The sequence below is a fragment of the Scleropages formosus genome, chromosome 9 (assembly GCF_900964775.1).
Source record: "Scleropages formosus chromosome 9, fSclFor1.1, whole genome shotgun sequence".
NCBI classification, from domain to species: domain Eukaryota; kingdom Metazoa; phylum Chordata; class Actinopteri; order Osteoglossiformes; family Osteoglossidae; genus Scleropages; species Scleropages formosus.
The window spans coordinates 23,504,700-23,522,287 of record NC_041814.1 but is presented as its reverse complement, the minus strand read 5'-3'; positions in this window follow the sequence as shown (position 1 = coordinate 23,522,287).

The following is a 17,588-nucleotide window of genomic DNA, read 5'->3' as shown; positions in this document are numbered from 1 at the left end:
GTGTTTGTTTACAACACATGTTCGCACTGTGTAATTAGAGCTCAATTATTATCATTATTTAATCAGAAATGACATTTTCTGGCTGAAATTTCGGGGGGGGGGGGGGGGGGCATTTGGAACTGAGCTCGGTGCCAGGCATGCTGAAATAATCAAGCCCCTGCAGGCGGTGCAGACCGGTGCGGTGCAGGAATGAGGGAATGAGGGCCGGATGAGGCCGACGCCGAGGAGGGAGCGCCAGGTGGGGGTGCGTGTCCGCTCCCGTCAAACTGTCCTCTCCGCTTTGGCTTCTCCGCGTCTCACAGAGCAGACGGGATGAGCGGTGATAACTGATATTTCAGAGTCCCGTTTCAACATCGGCATAAGACTCTTATAGCTTCGTTTGTGTGTTTTTATAGTGGGTGACAGGAGCAATATAACCATTGTGTTAATGGCCCTATTCCTTATGGTATTTACCAAGACGTAACCGCATACGTGTGTTACCCCCCAATTTATTACAGTATATCTTTTCCTTTAACTGAGGTTTTTATCTAAAGCAGTTTACAATGTTAGGTTTGTGCAATGAGTGACTTATTCACCCTTTCATACAGCTGGCTACTTTTTAAAGAGGAAACTCAGGGTAAGTAGCTTTTGCGGTGGTACTACAACAAAAGCTGGGGTTCGAACCCGGGTCTTTCAATTGCAAGCCAACTGCAATAACCACCACGCCACCGACCGGCCCGGTGAGAGCACTGCTGCTTTTTTCCTGTAACTCAGGGTATCCTTCGGAGGGTTACAATCTGTTACGCCGACTCATTTCACCTTGCCGAATACCCTCTTCATACCTCACTGGTCTCGTCGGCGTGTCAGTTCACTGTACTTAAGTTAGTGGCGCAATGGTGCGTGAAACAGACGAGTATGTGGGAAATGCATATCGTGCGTGCCCTTACCGTATGCCTGTTCATCGTGACTGTCTGCGCTCCGAAATCCCTCCCGTCCTGAACTTGTAATCCCTCGTGGACGCCACTCTGAGCTGTTGTGTATATTCAACACCTGAAAACCCTGAACACCTGACACATGACCTCACCTTTCAGACGGAAACAAACGGTAAGATAACACCGGGTGCTTGTTTCAGTCATGTGTCTCAAGGTTTACAGTCTTTGATCACCAGCACCATTTGGTCTCATAGCATTATTATTATTATTAATTTTTTATAGAGCACTCTTCTCACACAGTGCGCTTTAACACAGGCATACAGCAAGAAAAACAGATACAAACAAAGAAGACTAATGGCTACCATAATGAAGAACTTATTATAGAGCTATAAGTATACCTACTGGGCACCGGGGAAAGGAACAAAAACTCCCGACTGAAGGTTGAGGGAGAAAAAAACCTCTGGGGGTCCACGGGCCAGTGGTTGCCCACCCCTCCCGGGCGTTCTAGAAAGTAACAATTTGTAAGCCAGTGTGTAACAAGTAATAATGATAATGTTAGTAAATGGCATATTGGATCCCCAGCTCGGCATGGAACGTCTCGAACGTCATGGCAGATGGAGATCATCCTCTGTCAGCATCTTACCCTGCAGCTCTGGTCATCTCCGCACATGGAAAAGTATAATAGCCATCATCATCATCATCATCTAACAGCTTCTCAAAGTGCATTACAGTAAAACAAGATTATTATAAAAAAGCACTCTCATTCATTTTCATTAATCGCTTTCACCAAACCAGAGTCATGGTGGTTCGGAGCCTATCAGGGAGCTACCTATGCAAGGTACTAAGCTTATCATGCTAGACCCGGATGGGATACCAGTTTCTTATGTTTAGTGGAGTAATGGATTTAGAGATTTCCCTCTACTCGCACACACACTGTCTGAAACCGCTTGTCCCAAGCAGGGTCGCAGCAAGCCAGAGCCCAGTCCGGCAACGCAGGACACAGGGCGCCAGTCCGTCGCAAGACACCCCAAGCAGGACTCAAACCCCAGACCCACCAGAGAGCAGGACTGAGCCAAACCCGCTGCTGCTCTCTCGTGAAGAACTCATGTGATTATCAGTTCTTCTCAAACATTACATGAGTTCCATTGTCTGATGATGCAATTAAAGTGACACGTCGCAATTTTTGCAGCCGCCGTAGTAGTTGAAGTTGCTGCCTTTCGAACTGGCGGTTAGAGGTTTGAATCCTACCTGGTTTTGTACCACCCTGGAATGACAGACTTACCCTAAGTTTCTCCAGTAAAAAAAAATTAGTAAAAAAATGCAAATGTTTCGTGCCAAGGCTGCGAAGGGTTCATCTGTGGGAGGTGAGTGAACGAGAGACATATGGTAACCAGAGTGGCAGTGGAGTGGAGTGGAAGAAGAGCTCTGTCCTGGAGCCGGGAGCCTGTCGCCAAAGGCACAGTGAGGAAACCAAACAGCTGCCCTCTTCCTGCACCAAATACCCCCTTAGTTACCAGAGTGAGCTGTGTCAGCTGGAGCGACCTGGACCTGCAGGCGGTGTGTTTATTAACGAATGCTGCAGGGCGCTGTGTCAACACCACCGTGCTCAGCTGCGCTCTTTTGGAGGCAGCTCTGAATCTCGTTCATTATAAGCAGTAATATTTTGCCGAAGCTGACGGCTGCGCGTTTTTGCGCCTCGTGCCCTCCCCAGGAGAGGATTCCGCGAATCTCTTCTTACCTTGAGGGTACTGCACACGTTAAGATGTTTTCACTACTGCCAGTCATGCGTAACTCTCATGTGTGGAGGCCATGTGATTCATAATAGGAATGTTTTTCTCCTGAAATGTTCCAAAGTCCGTACAGACATTTTTCATTTTTCATCAACCACACTCGCACGTTGTCTGAAACCGCTTGTCCCAAGCGGGGTCACGGAGAGCCGGAGCCTGAACTGGAGCCTGAGCTGGAGCCTAACCCGGCAACACAGGGTGTAATGCCGGAGGGGAGGGGACACACCCCGGACGGGATGCCAGTCCATCGCAAGGCACCCCAAACAGGACTCGAACCCCACACCCACCAGAGAGCAGCACCCTGTCAAACCCTCTGCACCCCCTCTTCAACCACACTCTTTCATTATAAAGATTACTAAAACATAACCAGTTTGGATCATTTTTCTCCATATGTTTCATTTAGAAGAGGCAGCTGTGTCGCGATGAGCTGTGTCCGGTCTCGTTTTCTCTAGGATGTTCGTCACGCTCCGGTCGCTCTCGGGTGGTCGCAGAGATTCGCTTCATGCAGTGGTCCAGAAGAGGATATTTATACATGCCCTCGCATCCCGAGTCCTGTGAATGCTGGTGCTGTTAACACTAACCCCACCTTGGCCCCAACTCTCTGATTATTCTACAGTGGAAATTGGCTCGAGCTGCTTTTAGTACAAATAAAACAAAAAAAGGTGCTACTGAAGGAATTTACTGTGAGTTCCTGAAGCGTGTAAAAGGTGTTGATTGCATTTTTGTGCCTGTAAATTATTTTCTGTTCCCTTAAGAGATCTGTGGTAAAACTGTGTAATGAATAGAGCCATTGTCCTTTGTTACACGCTACGTTCACAGTCGTTTCCTGTTCGGTCCTCTTTGTTAACTCTGTGGGATGGTTCTCTTTGGCTTTCAGGCTCCGAGGACATGAGCAAAATGTGAAACTCCATCATTATTGTCTGGCAGTGTTTTTTTGCATCTGTGGAAATGTGTCTCTTCTTGCACTTCGTGTTTGTCTGCGTCTAACACCAAATGACTGAATGTGTAAAAATCGATCAGTTGTCAACCAGCTGTTTCTCTTGAAAGTCGAAAAAGTACATGATTTACCCCAGTGAGACAGATGGAATGAAAGTAACCTGTACTGCTTTGACAGATCCATCAAACTCGGACCAATGGAAGAACGAGACTCTGACTACACGTAAATCATACATATATAACTTTTCCAAGCAATACTGTATGTGCCATGATGTAATATTTGATGAGGGAAACTTAATGACAGCTATGACCCCCAAGGCACCTTGACTGACAGCAGCGGATACTGTAGTGGATCAGAACTTGTAGGTTTGAATCCCACCTTCTGCTCCAGTAAAAATGATGCAACTGTATAAATAACTACAAGTGGTTTAACACTGTAAGTTGCTTTGGAGAAAAGTGTCAGCTAATTGAATAAATGTACACCATGATAATGATCCAGGCTGTTGTTCTTAGGTGAGTTACAATTTGACTTTTATAGAGCTGGATGTTTTACTAGAGCTGTAAAATCCTCAGATTTTAATAAAAAAAAAGTATGGAACTTGTTGATATGTAACGAAATGTAAGATTTGCCATGTGTTTGTCAGCTTGGTCTGGTACATTTTCACTACAGATTGTATGTAATTTTTTTATCTGGAATGTTATTTTTGAGTAGATTGGGTGTTGTAGGTCTTGTTCACAAGCGAGGGGAGAAGGGAGCGTGAGATCGGCCGCAGACTAGGGTCAGCAGCAGCAGTAATGCGGTCGCTGTACCGTACTCTAGTGGTGAAGAGGGAGCTGAGCCATAACGCAAAGCTCTCTATTTACCGGTCGGTCTACGTCCCTATCCTCAACTATGGTCACGAACTGTGGGTAATAACCAAAAGAATAAGACTGTGGATACAAGAGGCGGAAATGAGTTTTCTCCCCAGGGTGGTGGGACTCACTCTCCGTGACAGGGTGAGGAATTCTGCCATCCGGGAGGAACTCAGAGTAGAGCCGCTACTCCTCCTCATTGAGAGGAGCCAGTTGAGGTGGTTTGGGCATCTGGTAAGGATGCCACCTGGGCGCCTCCTTTTGGAGGTATACCAGGCACGGCCAACTGGGACGCGACCCCGAGATTGGCCCAGGACCTGCTGGAGAGATTATATCTCCCGGTTGGCTTGGGAGCGGCTGGGGATCCCCCGGGTTGAGCTGGAGGAAGTTGCGAGGGACAGGGACGTCTGGGGTTCTCTGCTCTCTCTATTGTCACCACGACCCTAGAAGGAGAAGCGGGAAAGAAAATGGATGGATGGAGGGAGGGTATTGTAGGTTCCTGATTACAGAGTTGTCAGTATGGTTCGATGCCTCGAATGGTAAAATAATGATGGTAATGTTAACAGAAATGTAATAATGATAATGTAAATGTGAATGTGCGATAATGACTCAAAGTCCAGCTTCCCCACGATAGGTTTGCATGGGAAATTTCCACATATTTTGTCCTTTTTGGAGCTAATAAAGTCATCATGCACGTCAATCTATGGTGAACGTCACCTACTTGAGTGGAGAACTCAAATTCACAATACCTATGGTGAAAGAACATTGTTTGGCGTTTTAAAACCTTATATACTTTCTCCTTCATTTCTAGTGTTTTGAGTTGCAAATTCTGGAAGGCTCAAGCTTTTCTCCCTGTCATTTTGCAATAAATAAATAAAGTGCAATTTTCTTATCTGTTTAAAATTTCTGCTTAACCTCTTCGGATGGTGGTAGTAAAGTCTGTACACACAGAACAGGAGCGTGAGGCCACCGTAATCGAACTGATATTCATTCGTGCTTGCGAGGGTTTGCGGGTGAAAACAACCAAGCTGAAAGTGGTGGGAACAAACATTGCCTGTGCTTGTGCGGTGAATTGCAGTCCCAAAAGCACAGGCAACAATCATAATCATCATGAATTACAAATTTGGGAAGACAATGTATTTTTATTTTCAGTCATCTTACAAGATTTTCAATTTTACTCAGTTTTACAATTTTGCTCAAAGTTAGGAAAATGTTAATAAAATCCAAAATATTCATAAAAAGCACCAAATACTTTTTCTGTACGAACAGGTTACAAGGAGGTCCCAGTTTGTATTTGTAAGCTGAGTGTACAACTCACCTCGGTACAACAATCCCAATACAGAGGTTACGTTTGCTTATAAAGAGCCTTTTATTGGTAAAATGGTGAGTTCAGTAACTCATTTGTTTCTTGGAAATAAACACGGTTGTGGATCAAGTAAAACGTACAGTATTCTGTGAGCTCTGAACTTCCATAGAATATTTTCGTTTTTGTATTCACAGACGTAATCGAACTTCAGATTCTCCTTTTTATCACATATCAGATGTCTCCTTGTTCTCTTTAACAACATGGTAGTTCTGGGAGAATGAAGGATATGAGTTAGAGTAAGGGTTTGGGTTAGGGTTAGGGTTAGCTCAAAGGGTTAGCTCGAAGGGCACTGATGGAACATGTGTCGGCTGCTTCCATGTGATTGTTATGGACCACTAGACCCACCTGCGAGTTTCTAAGAGACAAAGTAGAAGCAGACGGAGCATCAACTAAAAGGAGAACCAACCAAAATTTCTGCAACACCCCTCTCAGCCAAATATGCTGAATGCCCGTCGGAACAAGAGTGCCGTACAGCAGACAGTGAACTTTGCCTGCAGTGCAAGACAGTGTCTGACAGTTGATTTAAGTCTGTTAGCAGAATGAAAGACACAGTGCTGTAGCTGTCATGTGTGGAGAGATTTCCTGAGGATTGACATTGTCAGAGGTGGGCCCCCAACCACCTGGCCCCTGGGAACGCTTCCCAGGAATACCATTGTGATTGGGATGAATCAGCAGCTGAACTGTAGTATGGTTTAGACAGGCCGACAGTGAGACTAAACAAGAGAATTAATACCCGTAGGTTCTGTGTTCACCCGAGTAGACTGCTCCAAGTGCCGTGTTCTCACACAGGTATTACCAGTGAAGGGCAAAAATGACCCAGCTGTGTAAATGGGTAAATCACTGTCAGCATATTCATCTATAAACCTAACACTGTAAGTTGCTTTGGAGAGAAGTGTCAAATTAATTATTAATAATATCTAAAACTATATCATATTGCAAAGAATTTTCCAAGTTGTGATTTCATTTGTTGTTAGGAAGTCTCTGCAAACTTCAATGCAAATAGTTTAAAGAAGGGATCGCATGAGCCGCATTAGTACTGTTTCAGTAATGAAGAAAGTGAACAAGTTTTAGTCCTTAGAGATGAGCTGCCCTACATACCTTCATTAAGGTGTTTCCTGCCTTTTCAGAAATGAGGGCTTATTGTTTTATTTTCTTCTTCTATTTACCTGTGATTTCTTTTCTTGCATTTACACTTATGAGTTTGTTCTTTACTACCGATGTGTCTGTCTTCATGCCTTGGTCACTACAAGTCTGCAGTACAGTGCCTCCTATGGTTGCCAGGTCTTTTCCGCATCTGCGGGACTGTCCTTTTGTATTTAGCTCATAGCAGGTTCAGTTTTATTGTTGATTTTTATTTATTATGTCTCTACTGGAGGCTCAGACCAACCTGCCTGCCAATGTTCCTCTCCTGTCATCAATATTTGTCCAATTTCCCACAGGATTAATCAAGTTTCTATCTATCTATCTATCTAATCACGTTCTACCTGTTACTTGTATGTTTTGACAGAAGGAGGCTTCAAGTCACATTCAGTGGGATTAATCAGGATTGATTTGACAATATTTCCGCTTTGTCCTGAATTTTTGCTCAGATTTATCTTACTTTGAATTACCCGCTCTGCCTTTTCTGCTGATCTCCATTTGACCCTTCTTCCGCATCCCTCAGGCGAGGTGTCTGCAGTCAGCAGCGTCTCGCCCCAGTAACCCCATGGCGAGATGAGTGGGGCTGAAATGATAAACCGCTCCCGGTGAGGACCCATCGTGGGCCTTTATTAAAGGCCTCTTTGTTTACTGCTTGTTCCAGGTCACTTTGTTCGAGGAAACTTGAAAGGCAGGGCAGAGCCCAAAAGTGCCAGCTGCCAGGGGAACTGAATGCAACCCCTTCATTTGATCTAGGTCAGCGCAGCTTTGTGAAACACACCTTTCAATTACAGGACAAGTGCATTATGGGTAAACTCTCATTTCCAGTAGGGATAGGTGACTTCTTTCTCACAATGCCACGAAAATGCTAAAATCTAAATTCCTCCAGAGTTTTTCCACTCACTTTTTCCCATCTAGACAAGTTTTCTATCATCCTGTGCTTTAACAGCAACCCAGGTGGCGGAACTGCTACTTTGTGTAGAAATGAAAAGGCACGATGGCACTACGAGTCTCTTAGTAGTGTAATGCTTTTTTAAAAATAATTGCGGAGTTCTCATGTTTGCTGGCTGATGGGCAACAACTTTGTTTTCCTTATGAGGGCAAGAGATGGAAAAATCTGGTCTTCTTTCTCTTGCACCAAAGAAAAGACTTAATGGATCAGGCTGACTGGTCATTTCAGTTCATCCCCCTAAAATCATTCACCATTTGGGAAATTTTATTTTTAACATCTCCTATTATGTTTGTAAAGTAAAACATTTTCTCACAGGCTGTTTTCTCATGAAGCACAGTGGTTATCAAGAGGGCTTTCTGCTTTTTTGGAGACTTGGCTTTAGTAGCTGGCACAGGGTGTAGGGAAAATGGACTTTTAGGCAAGTTCAAACACAGGAAAGGTCATTGAGTCCAGTCGAAAGGCACTGACTACTGATGTAACAACAAATCTTTGTCACACTTCGACAGAGATAATAGCATTTCTCTCCAAACATCTCAAAGTGAATGTCTTATTTTGGTAAACATCATATGAGCTGTGGAGAGACCGATAAAATTAAGAGATTATTATGCATAACACTGACACATCACACAGTAGAAAGAGAAAGTTTTGTATAACCCCTTCTTCGAACAAGGAATGAACTCAGGGATACCTGCCCTAGAGTGTTCTCTCAAGCTTTTTGTTTCAGGTTCATTTTGTTCCACATTATTGCTCAACATCAGTTGGTTAAATAAATGAAAATTCATATTTCTGTAACAGTTATCTTAAGAGGAGTTGCGGTGGCACAGCAGGTTTGGGCAGGTTCTGCTCTCTGGCAGGTCTGGGGTTTGAGTCCTGCTTGGGGTGCCTTGTGATGGAGTGGCATCCCATCCTATGTGTGTGTCCCCCCAGCCTTATGGCCTGTGTTGCTGGGTTAGGCTCCGGCTTGCCGTGACCCCACTTGGGACAAGCAGCTTCAGGTAATGTGTGTGTATCTTAATATGTGAAGTTGTGTCTGTGGCTTATCTATATTTAATGTCTTAAATATTGTGGAGGAGGAGGGGAAGCTTGAAATTCCGAGAATCTCATTATGTGGTCGCACAAGATAAAACTATATCTTCTATTACTGTACAGTATATGTTGTGCAAAAGTAACAATGTGTATCATGATAGTGAGTCACACACACAATATCTACAACCGCTTGTTTCAAGCAGGGTCGCGGCAGACCGGAGCCTAACTCGACAACACAGGGAGCAAGGCAAGAGGAGGAGGGGGACATACCCTAGACGGGACGCCCGTCCATCACAAGGTACCCCAAGCAGGACTCAAACACCAAACCCGTCACACGGTGGGTGCCAGCCAAACCTGCTGCACCACTGTGCTCCCCTAATAGCAAATCAGTTTTTTTACTAATATAACAACAGATAGTGTGTGTAATTTTAGTTGTATAAAGAGTGTCTTTTTGTGTGTTTTTGTTTCACGATGTAAGTTTTCTAAGATTCTGAAATTCCAAGTGTTTATTCAACATTTTTCATTGTGCTATAGGCAGTTAACAGAATACCTGAATGCCATCCTGACTCTGCAAACCCAGGGGAAAAATGCTGCAAGTCAGGTCACAACTTAGTACCATGATATTGCATCTGTCTAAGGCTGAAATAATTGGAAGCTATGACTTGAAGTGATTATGGAAACTGGAGTGTGTAAGTAGACATTGCTCTCTTTTGTGCCAGCACCTAAAGCGATATTTGACACAAACTTAATTTGTTCCTCTACTTCCCGTACTTTCGTATTAGGATCCACATTTCAAACATGAACCTGGCTCACTATGAAACTGCACTTTGAAAAACCAATAAGACCACAAAATAAAATCATTAGGGAACATTTCTGATTTCAAAATATTTTATTTGTTCAAGACATACAGTAGAGTAGGCAGAACAACTTACTTCTTATTTAAAATAAATACAAAATATGTGCAAATAATAGATGTGTTTGTAGTCAAAGGAGTTCAGGAAGGGTCTGAAAATTCACCTTTTCCAGATCCGTTTCTCCCAAGATCTCTCCAGCTCATTGACAGTGTAACTGTTCACGCATCGTAACTCCATAAGCATCCCCTGAAACAACCTTTATTCAGCCACTACTCTGGCATTGTACTTGCTTATTTGTGTATCTTATAATATTTAAAAAAAAAATGGTGGGAGGGTATCGGGATTTGTCTATTCCGTGTTTTATGCACCTACGCGAATGATGAACCTCGGTGCCCCAAGTGGTAGGTAACAAACTAGGTTTGCTTAAGTCACATGTCTGCAGCTGTGTCTCTTTCTCTTAATGTAATGCATAAATCGTACTTCTGTTGAGATGTGCGTCGCTTTGGACAAAAGCGTCTGCTAAATGAATAAATGTAAATGTAAATGTAAGCGTAAATGTAGTCAGCAACAAAAATAATGAAATTGACAGCAGTAGAGATTTGATACAGAAGTAAATACTGCAGGGGGGCACGGTGGCGCAGTGGGTTGGACCGGGTCTTGCTCTCCGGTAGGTCTGGGGTTCGAGTCCCACTTGGGGTACCTTGCGGTGGACTGGCGTCCCGTCCTGGGTGTGTCCCCTCCCACTCCGGCCTTACGCCCTGTGTTGCCAGGTAGGCTCCGGTTCCCCGCGACCCCGTATGAGACAAGCGGTTCTGAAAGTGTGTGTGTGTGTGTACTTTCAAAAGTCAACGTATATTTGACTTCAGAGTTTTGTAAGAACTAAATTTCAGGAGAGAAGTGACTTACAGTGTTAATCTACCTACAATTATTTGCCCATTTATACCAGTAGGTAATTCTGCTGGAGCAATTTAGGGTAACTTTTTCTCAAGGGTACTAAAGGTGAAGGTGGGTTTCAAACCTGTGAGCTTTGGGTCTACATCTACATTTATTCATTTAGCAGATGTTTTTCTCCAAAGTGACGTATATCTCAAATACATATCAAAAATACAATTTGTTCATTACATTAGGAGAAAGAGAGACATAGTTGCAGACATGTGATTCTTAAGTAAACCTAGTTTGTTTCTTTCTACTTGATGTACTGATGTTCATTGCTCGAGTAGGTGCATAAAACACAGGACAGATGAATCTTAATAACCTTCCTACAATTTTTTTTTTTTAAGTAAGGTACACAAACATTCACATACAATGCAGGAGTATCAGCTGTGGAAAGGTTTATCTGCGTATGATTGTAAAGTCACAGTGCATGAACATTTACACCATACATGAGCTGGAGAGATCTTGAGCAAAGTGGGTCCAGAAAAGGTGAGTTTTCAGACCCTTATTGAATGGAGACAGAGTTTCAGCAGTTCTGAGTGAGAGGGGGAGGTCATCCCATCACAGCGGAGCCGGAACTGAGAAACTCCGTGCTTTACTTATTGTGCGCGGAACCAACAAGGAGGCAGAAGTAGATGAGCGAAGAAGTCTGGTTGGTGTGTAGCAGTTGATCAAGTCTTGTAGATAGCTGGGAACAGTTCTACTTATGTCTTTGTAGACAAGAACCAGGGTCTTGAATTTGATCCGAGTAGCTATAAGAAGCCAGTGCAGAGAAACGAGTAGAGGAGATACATGGCAACGCTTCGGCAAGTCAAACACAACTCGTGCAGCAGCGTTCTGTATCAGCTGTAGAGGTTTGACAGCAGTAGTGGGAAGGCCTCACAGGATCGAGTTGCAGTAGTCCAGACGGAAAATCACCATGGCCTGGACAAAGAGCTAGGCTGAGTTTGTTGTGAAACTGACACAAGTGCCCTAAATGCAGCAACTGTAACCACTACACTACTAGCTGACCCATAGTTAGCTGATTCACATTTATTTCAGTTTAGGCCAGAGAGGTGTCTCAGCGTCAGGTTTCCACATTCTTACAGGTTCCTTATTGGCTTTACGGCTTTCTTCCGCATAGCACTAATGCGCTGTTCTCTCAGGTAAACTGGGGAGGCAAAGTAACCCTCGATGTGTAAAAGTACTGTATGTCACAGGATGGACTGGAATTATGTGTCATTTTATTTATTCTCACTTCATTATTCATAAACCCTCTGAAAAGCCAAGGAGTTTTTTTTATGGAAACACCAAACTTGCTTGACAGATAAAAAAATCATTATTTACCTCCTTTTTTACAAACCCGATGGGAATGTTGATGGGAAAACATATTACTCCCAGGATGAAGTTTCAAGTGCATTCTGGGATGGCACCTGTATCCCTCATTGCTTTGCGTTGTAACCACTTCAGCTTTCTCTCTGAGTCATATCTAACGCTTCTATTTCACCTTCTTCAGTTACATTAATTTTTTACGCCACCAATTAGGATGAGAAAACCAGTTTTATTCTTCACTTATTCATGTTCTACAGTTGTTTGCCCCTCTGGTGGTGAGAAACTGGGTACAAACAGGTTGGCAACCCTGCTTTAGTCCCTCCAGTAAACTGTTTCAGAGAAGCTTTAATGACTTGTTATGGTTACTGTCCTCATCCTAGTTCAACGTGCCTCAGGGATCTGTGCTCGGGTCTTCCTTTTCTCAATTTATAAATAATTTTAATGAGATTTTGTGAGACGAGCTCATTTCTAATTCCGCTCTCCTGATACAGTACCTGCTGAGGATACACAACCATTTCACTAGGCTAGAATTTAGCATCTTCCGGAGTAGACCGCGTCTCTATGACAATGCGGTCTACTCCGGAAGATGCTAAATTCCAGTCTAATGACAACGGCCACGGAAGCCTGCATGACTTGATAACCATTTCATTTTTCTCTCATTCTGTCCAACAAGTGACCCATCTTCTTGGAGAACAGCTTAACAGCATTTCAGTCTGTCTGCATGGCAGTGTCTCAGGCTGACCCTCTTGAAAACTAAGCTTCTCCACATTCCAGCCAGATATCGCTCAACTCCACAAACGTTCCATGTCTTTAGGAGAGACCATGATCCGCTCTTCCCTAAAGAAACTGATGTTAGCGTTACCTAGAACGTCCATGCAGATGCCTGTCCTGGACTATTGCTACTCTGGCCTGCTGACCCATCTTTTAACATTAATTCCTTACAGATCACCTGGGCCACTTGAATTTTCAACCAACCAAAGCCGTCAAGTCAGTCCTCTCTGTATTCTGATGGTGAGTGGAAATCCAATTTAATATCATTAGGCTTTGCCCTGAAACAGCCAGTGGCACTGCCCCACTAAATTACGGAACTGTCCTCCAAACTTGCCTGCCCTCCACTCTGCACCTTCCAGGTTTCCTGTACCAACACCCTGGAGCACAATTATTTCCTACAACCACAGCCTCTTAAATTTATGTTGCTACTTTGGTTTTTTCTTACGATGCGGCCATCCCTCGATTAACAAACTGTATGTAAAATTTCAGTATAATGGCTCTTTGCTTTCTATAGCCAAGTTTCAATTTACGGAACAAAAAAATCGGTACAACGAAATGTATGTGAAGCGTGTCCAAAAAAAATAGTAAGTAACGAGAACTGGAATTACAGGTGGTCCCCGACTTACGATGGTTCCACTTACGATTTTTTTGACTTTACGATGGCGAGCTGGCAATAGACATTCAGTAGAAACCGTACTTTGAATTTTGAGTTTTTCCCGGAAAAGCGACATGAGGAGAGATACTCTTTCACGATGCTGGGCAGCGGCAGCGATCCGCATCTCCCAGTCTGTCACGCAGAGGTGTGTATTAGGTGCATTAAATGCATTTTCGATTTATGATGGGTTTCGCAGAGCGTAACCCCATCGTAAGTCGGGGACCACCTTTACTGTAATATACTGTAGCTGGCGTGTCTGCATCCAGATCTCTCTGACTGTTGCTGTGTTAGGAATGTGCTGCTTCAAAACAGTGGGGCATTATGGAATTCCACAGGAGTGTCTGTCAGCCAAGGGTGCGGTGGTGCTGTGGGTTGGACTGGGTCCTGCTCTCCAGTGGGTCTGGGGTTTGAGTCCTGCTTGGGGTGCCCTGTGATGGATTGGAGTCCTGTCCTGGGTGTGTCCCCTTCCCCTCTAGCCCTATGCCCTGTGTTGCCAGGTTAGGCTCTGGCCTGATGCGACCCTCACTTGGGACAAGTGGCTTCAGCGTATGTGTGTGTGTGTGTGTATGTGTGTGTGTGATTTTTTCCCCATTTAAAATTATGGGAAATAGGCTTTTGGTATCCTTAATTTCAGTATCTATACCCTTTTCTGTAATGGATTAATTTAATAAATTGAGGGATGCCTGGACATTGTCTACTCATGAATGTTTATTACTGCTCTTACACTGGCAGTTCTTTTTTGCACTGTTTTCTAATCAGTATTGTTATTTGCTCCTATGACTTATTGGTCCTAATGGATACATAATTTTGACTGTCAGCCAGATTAACACTTGGAGGATAGACTCCAGAGTGCTACAACCCAGCCCTAGGGTAAGGGGTTAAGAATAGTGCTTGACTGAATCAGAGGATAAGAATATGGAATTTATATGTGTTCACGATAAAGATAATCATGCATGAGTTAGAGGGTGCACGTAGCTTTATGACTATAAACCTTTTATATATCAGGGTTTAAAAGCTTGCATTAAACAAGAAAAAGACATGGCTAAAGCATTTATTTGAATATTTCATTTCAGGACATTTTCAAAGGGGATTAACTGCACTTTTTATTGCTGTAATACTGGCATCTGAGGGCCAGTTATCAGAAGAAGGACAATTTGCAGTCAAGGTGGAGCCAAAGGAGACCGATACATCTCCATTAATATGTCCAGAGAGGTGACACCTCTTGGGGTGGTGGTAATGTTCCCAATTATACTGGCCAAAACAGAAATAACAACAGCAAAGTGTACAAAGAGTCCATCGGATTACAAAGTTGGCCCATTAAACTGTTCCACTCTTTGAGTTCTTTAGTTTAAACATAGCCTAAAATATTAAGGGGTTTAACCCCTGACTACAATAAATCCTATCAAAACTGGATATGTTCTCAAAGTGTTTATCACAAAGTTTATGACAGAATAGTAGGGTTATCCTAATACACCTCTTGGTATTTTCCAATGTTCTTTTCATAGAAGACCCCATGATAGATGGCTGGCAAAAGACATTAAGTCTCAGGAATAATATTTGGTTTGCAACTAAATCAGATCTAGTTAATAAACTGCTGGGCTTGGAAACTTGCATACCGGTGTCTAACCCAGACTAGCATTTACACAAACTCAGCCATTATAAATAAAAGCCAAATGTATACACAAAGTAGTGCTGTTCATCATTTTACATAACCAGGATTAGAAGAAAGAAGAGCCTCTGTTTGTGGGAATAGAACTCATAACCTTGGATCTTAACTGAGGGTATTTTCATCAAATCATAATATTTTTGTTCTTTGCTACCGTCAAAGCTTATGTAAATGCTTTGTAAGACTGGACAGCAGCCATCCAAAGCATCCAAATATGGGCTCAGTAATTTTTTTTTATAGCTGGAGACATAAATAAATGAATTATTTCATTGTACAAAGAAACCCGTAATGAGAGTTCCTCCATCTTCCTACAAAATGTTAGGTTTTCTGTAAATGTGGCCAACCCATTTTGTACATTTTTATACTAAGGACTATAAAACCTAAGTTTCTTTGTGACCTTAGTTACATAGGTTTACTTTATGTCTAAAAATACATACATTTATTTCTCTGAGATGGCATTTGCAAGTTTCACAATTCATTTTTAATGAAACCAGCATTTTCTGAAAGCGATTCACAGTATAATTTAATAGCACGAATTTCACATTTCAGAACCGCTCGTCTCATACGGGGTCGCGGGGAACCGGAGCCAACCCGGCAACACAGGGCATAAGGCCGGAGGGGGAGGGGACACACCCAGGATGGGACGCCAGTCCGATGCAAAGGCACCCCAAGCGGGACTCGAACCCCAGACCCACCGGAGAGCAGGACCGTGGTCCAACCCACTGCGCCACCGCACCCCCCTAATAGTGCAAATTATAACAAGTTAATTAGTTTGTAAAAGTGAGTAATTCCATCACATTTATTGGAGACCATCTGGGATAATATAAAGAATAAAAACAGTAACTGCATAATAGTATATATACAATAGGGAATTACCTGTAAATGGCAACACAGCTTCAAATAAAAACATCACAAAATACATGTAAAATATATGGAAATACACTTATTGCTCGAATTTAGTGCTTCATTTATTTCTTTGATACTAGAAGTTACCGACAACGACAATTTACCGTCTTCAATTGACTGACAATGCTTTTTGGCAGTATTTGTAGGACACAATATTTTAAACAAAAAAAGACTGTAGAAATCTTTTTTAAACGTCAGTATATGTACATAATTAATGCTACAAAAATAGACTTCTGAAAGCATTAGGAGTTATTTGCAGAACTCAATGCAGAAGCACGAAGGGGCGGGGGGGGCACCACGCGGTACCGTGGGACTACCAGTCCTGCCTCCTGATCCTGCGCAGTTTCCGCACTTTCTCCTGGCGCACTGTCTCCACCTCCAGGGAGGAGATCTCGGAGAGCCTGTGTACAAAGGAGGAGGGCGCCCCACACGCAGGATCGACGTACGTCGGAGCTGGAGCACCGTGAAGACGCCGGCTGTGGAGCTGAGCGCTGACATCTGCCAGGGTACGCAACCATGGTACATGGACAGTGACAGCCCGTCAGTGTGTTGCTGAACTTTTCCATGAGTTTAACAGAGCAAAACTGCAAAGTAGGTTAAAGCACACTTTACTTTACTGTCTAAGGTGTTTTCTTTTTTTAATTAAATTCTTACATAATCACACACACACACATTTTCAGAACCGCTTGTCCCATACGGGGTCATGGGGAACCGGAGCCTACCCAGTAACACAGGGCGTAGGGCCAGGGGACACACCCAGGACGGGACGCCAGTCCGTCGCAAGGCACCCCAAGCGGGACTCGAACCCCAGACCCACCAGAGAGCAGGACTGCGGTCCAACCCACTGCGCCACCGCACCCCCCATTCTTACATAATCCTTTCGCATTATTGATGTGTTCAATGAAACAGCTGGTTACGCAATCGAAATGTTTTTGTTGGAAATGTACCAGCAGTACTTACTTCTCGCATTAGCGCTCATTGTGAACAGACCACAGGTTTGATCATTTACTCTTGGTCTAGGAAATGAAGCAAAATTATAACGATCAGATTTCACTTACGCGTATATTTTTTTTGTGACGTACATGTCCGTTTCCGACTATTCAGAAGGTGAGAATTGAGAAATAAAAAAGCACCTGTTTCTACAAGCCTCAACTGAGCAAGTTACCCTTCCACCGGTTGCTGGGTTTGCGGCTGGGAAAAGAACGGCCGGGAGTGCAGTCAAGTCACATCCTTCACAGGAGCTGAAAGTGCGATAACAAAAAAATGAAACAAGTGAACGTCCCTTGTAAATTAGCCATCGAGAGCCATTCGAGGGCAAAAAGAGAACATCCTGCCCTTGGGGCCCGAGGCTCCGGGACATTGGTGTATCGGGGACCCCCGGCAGTGTGGCGACAGATGGACGGGAAATGCACAGATTCTCAGCTGTTGTGGGACGTTACGCTGATCTGAGATAAAAGATACAGTGACTAAACCCCAAGACATTCAAATCATGAGAGTAATTGCATTTATGTCACATAAATAGAGC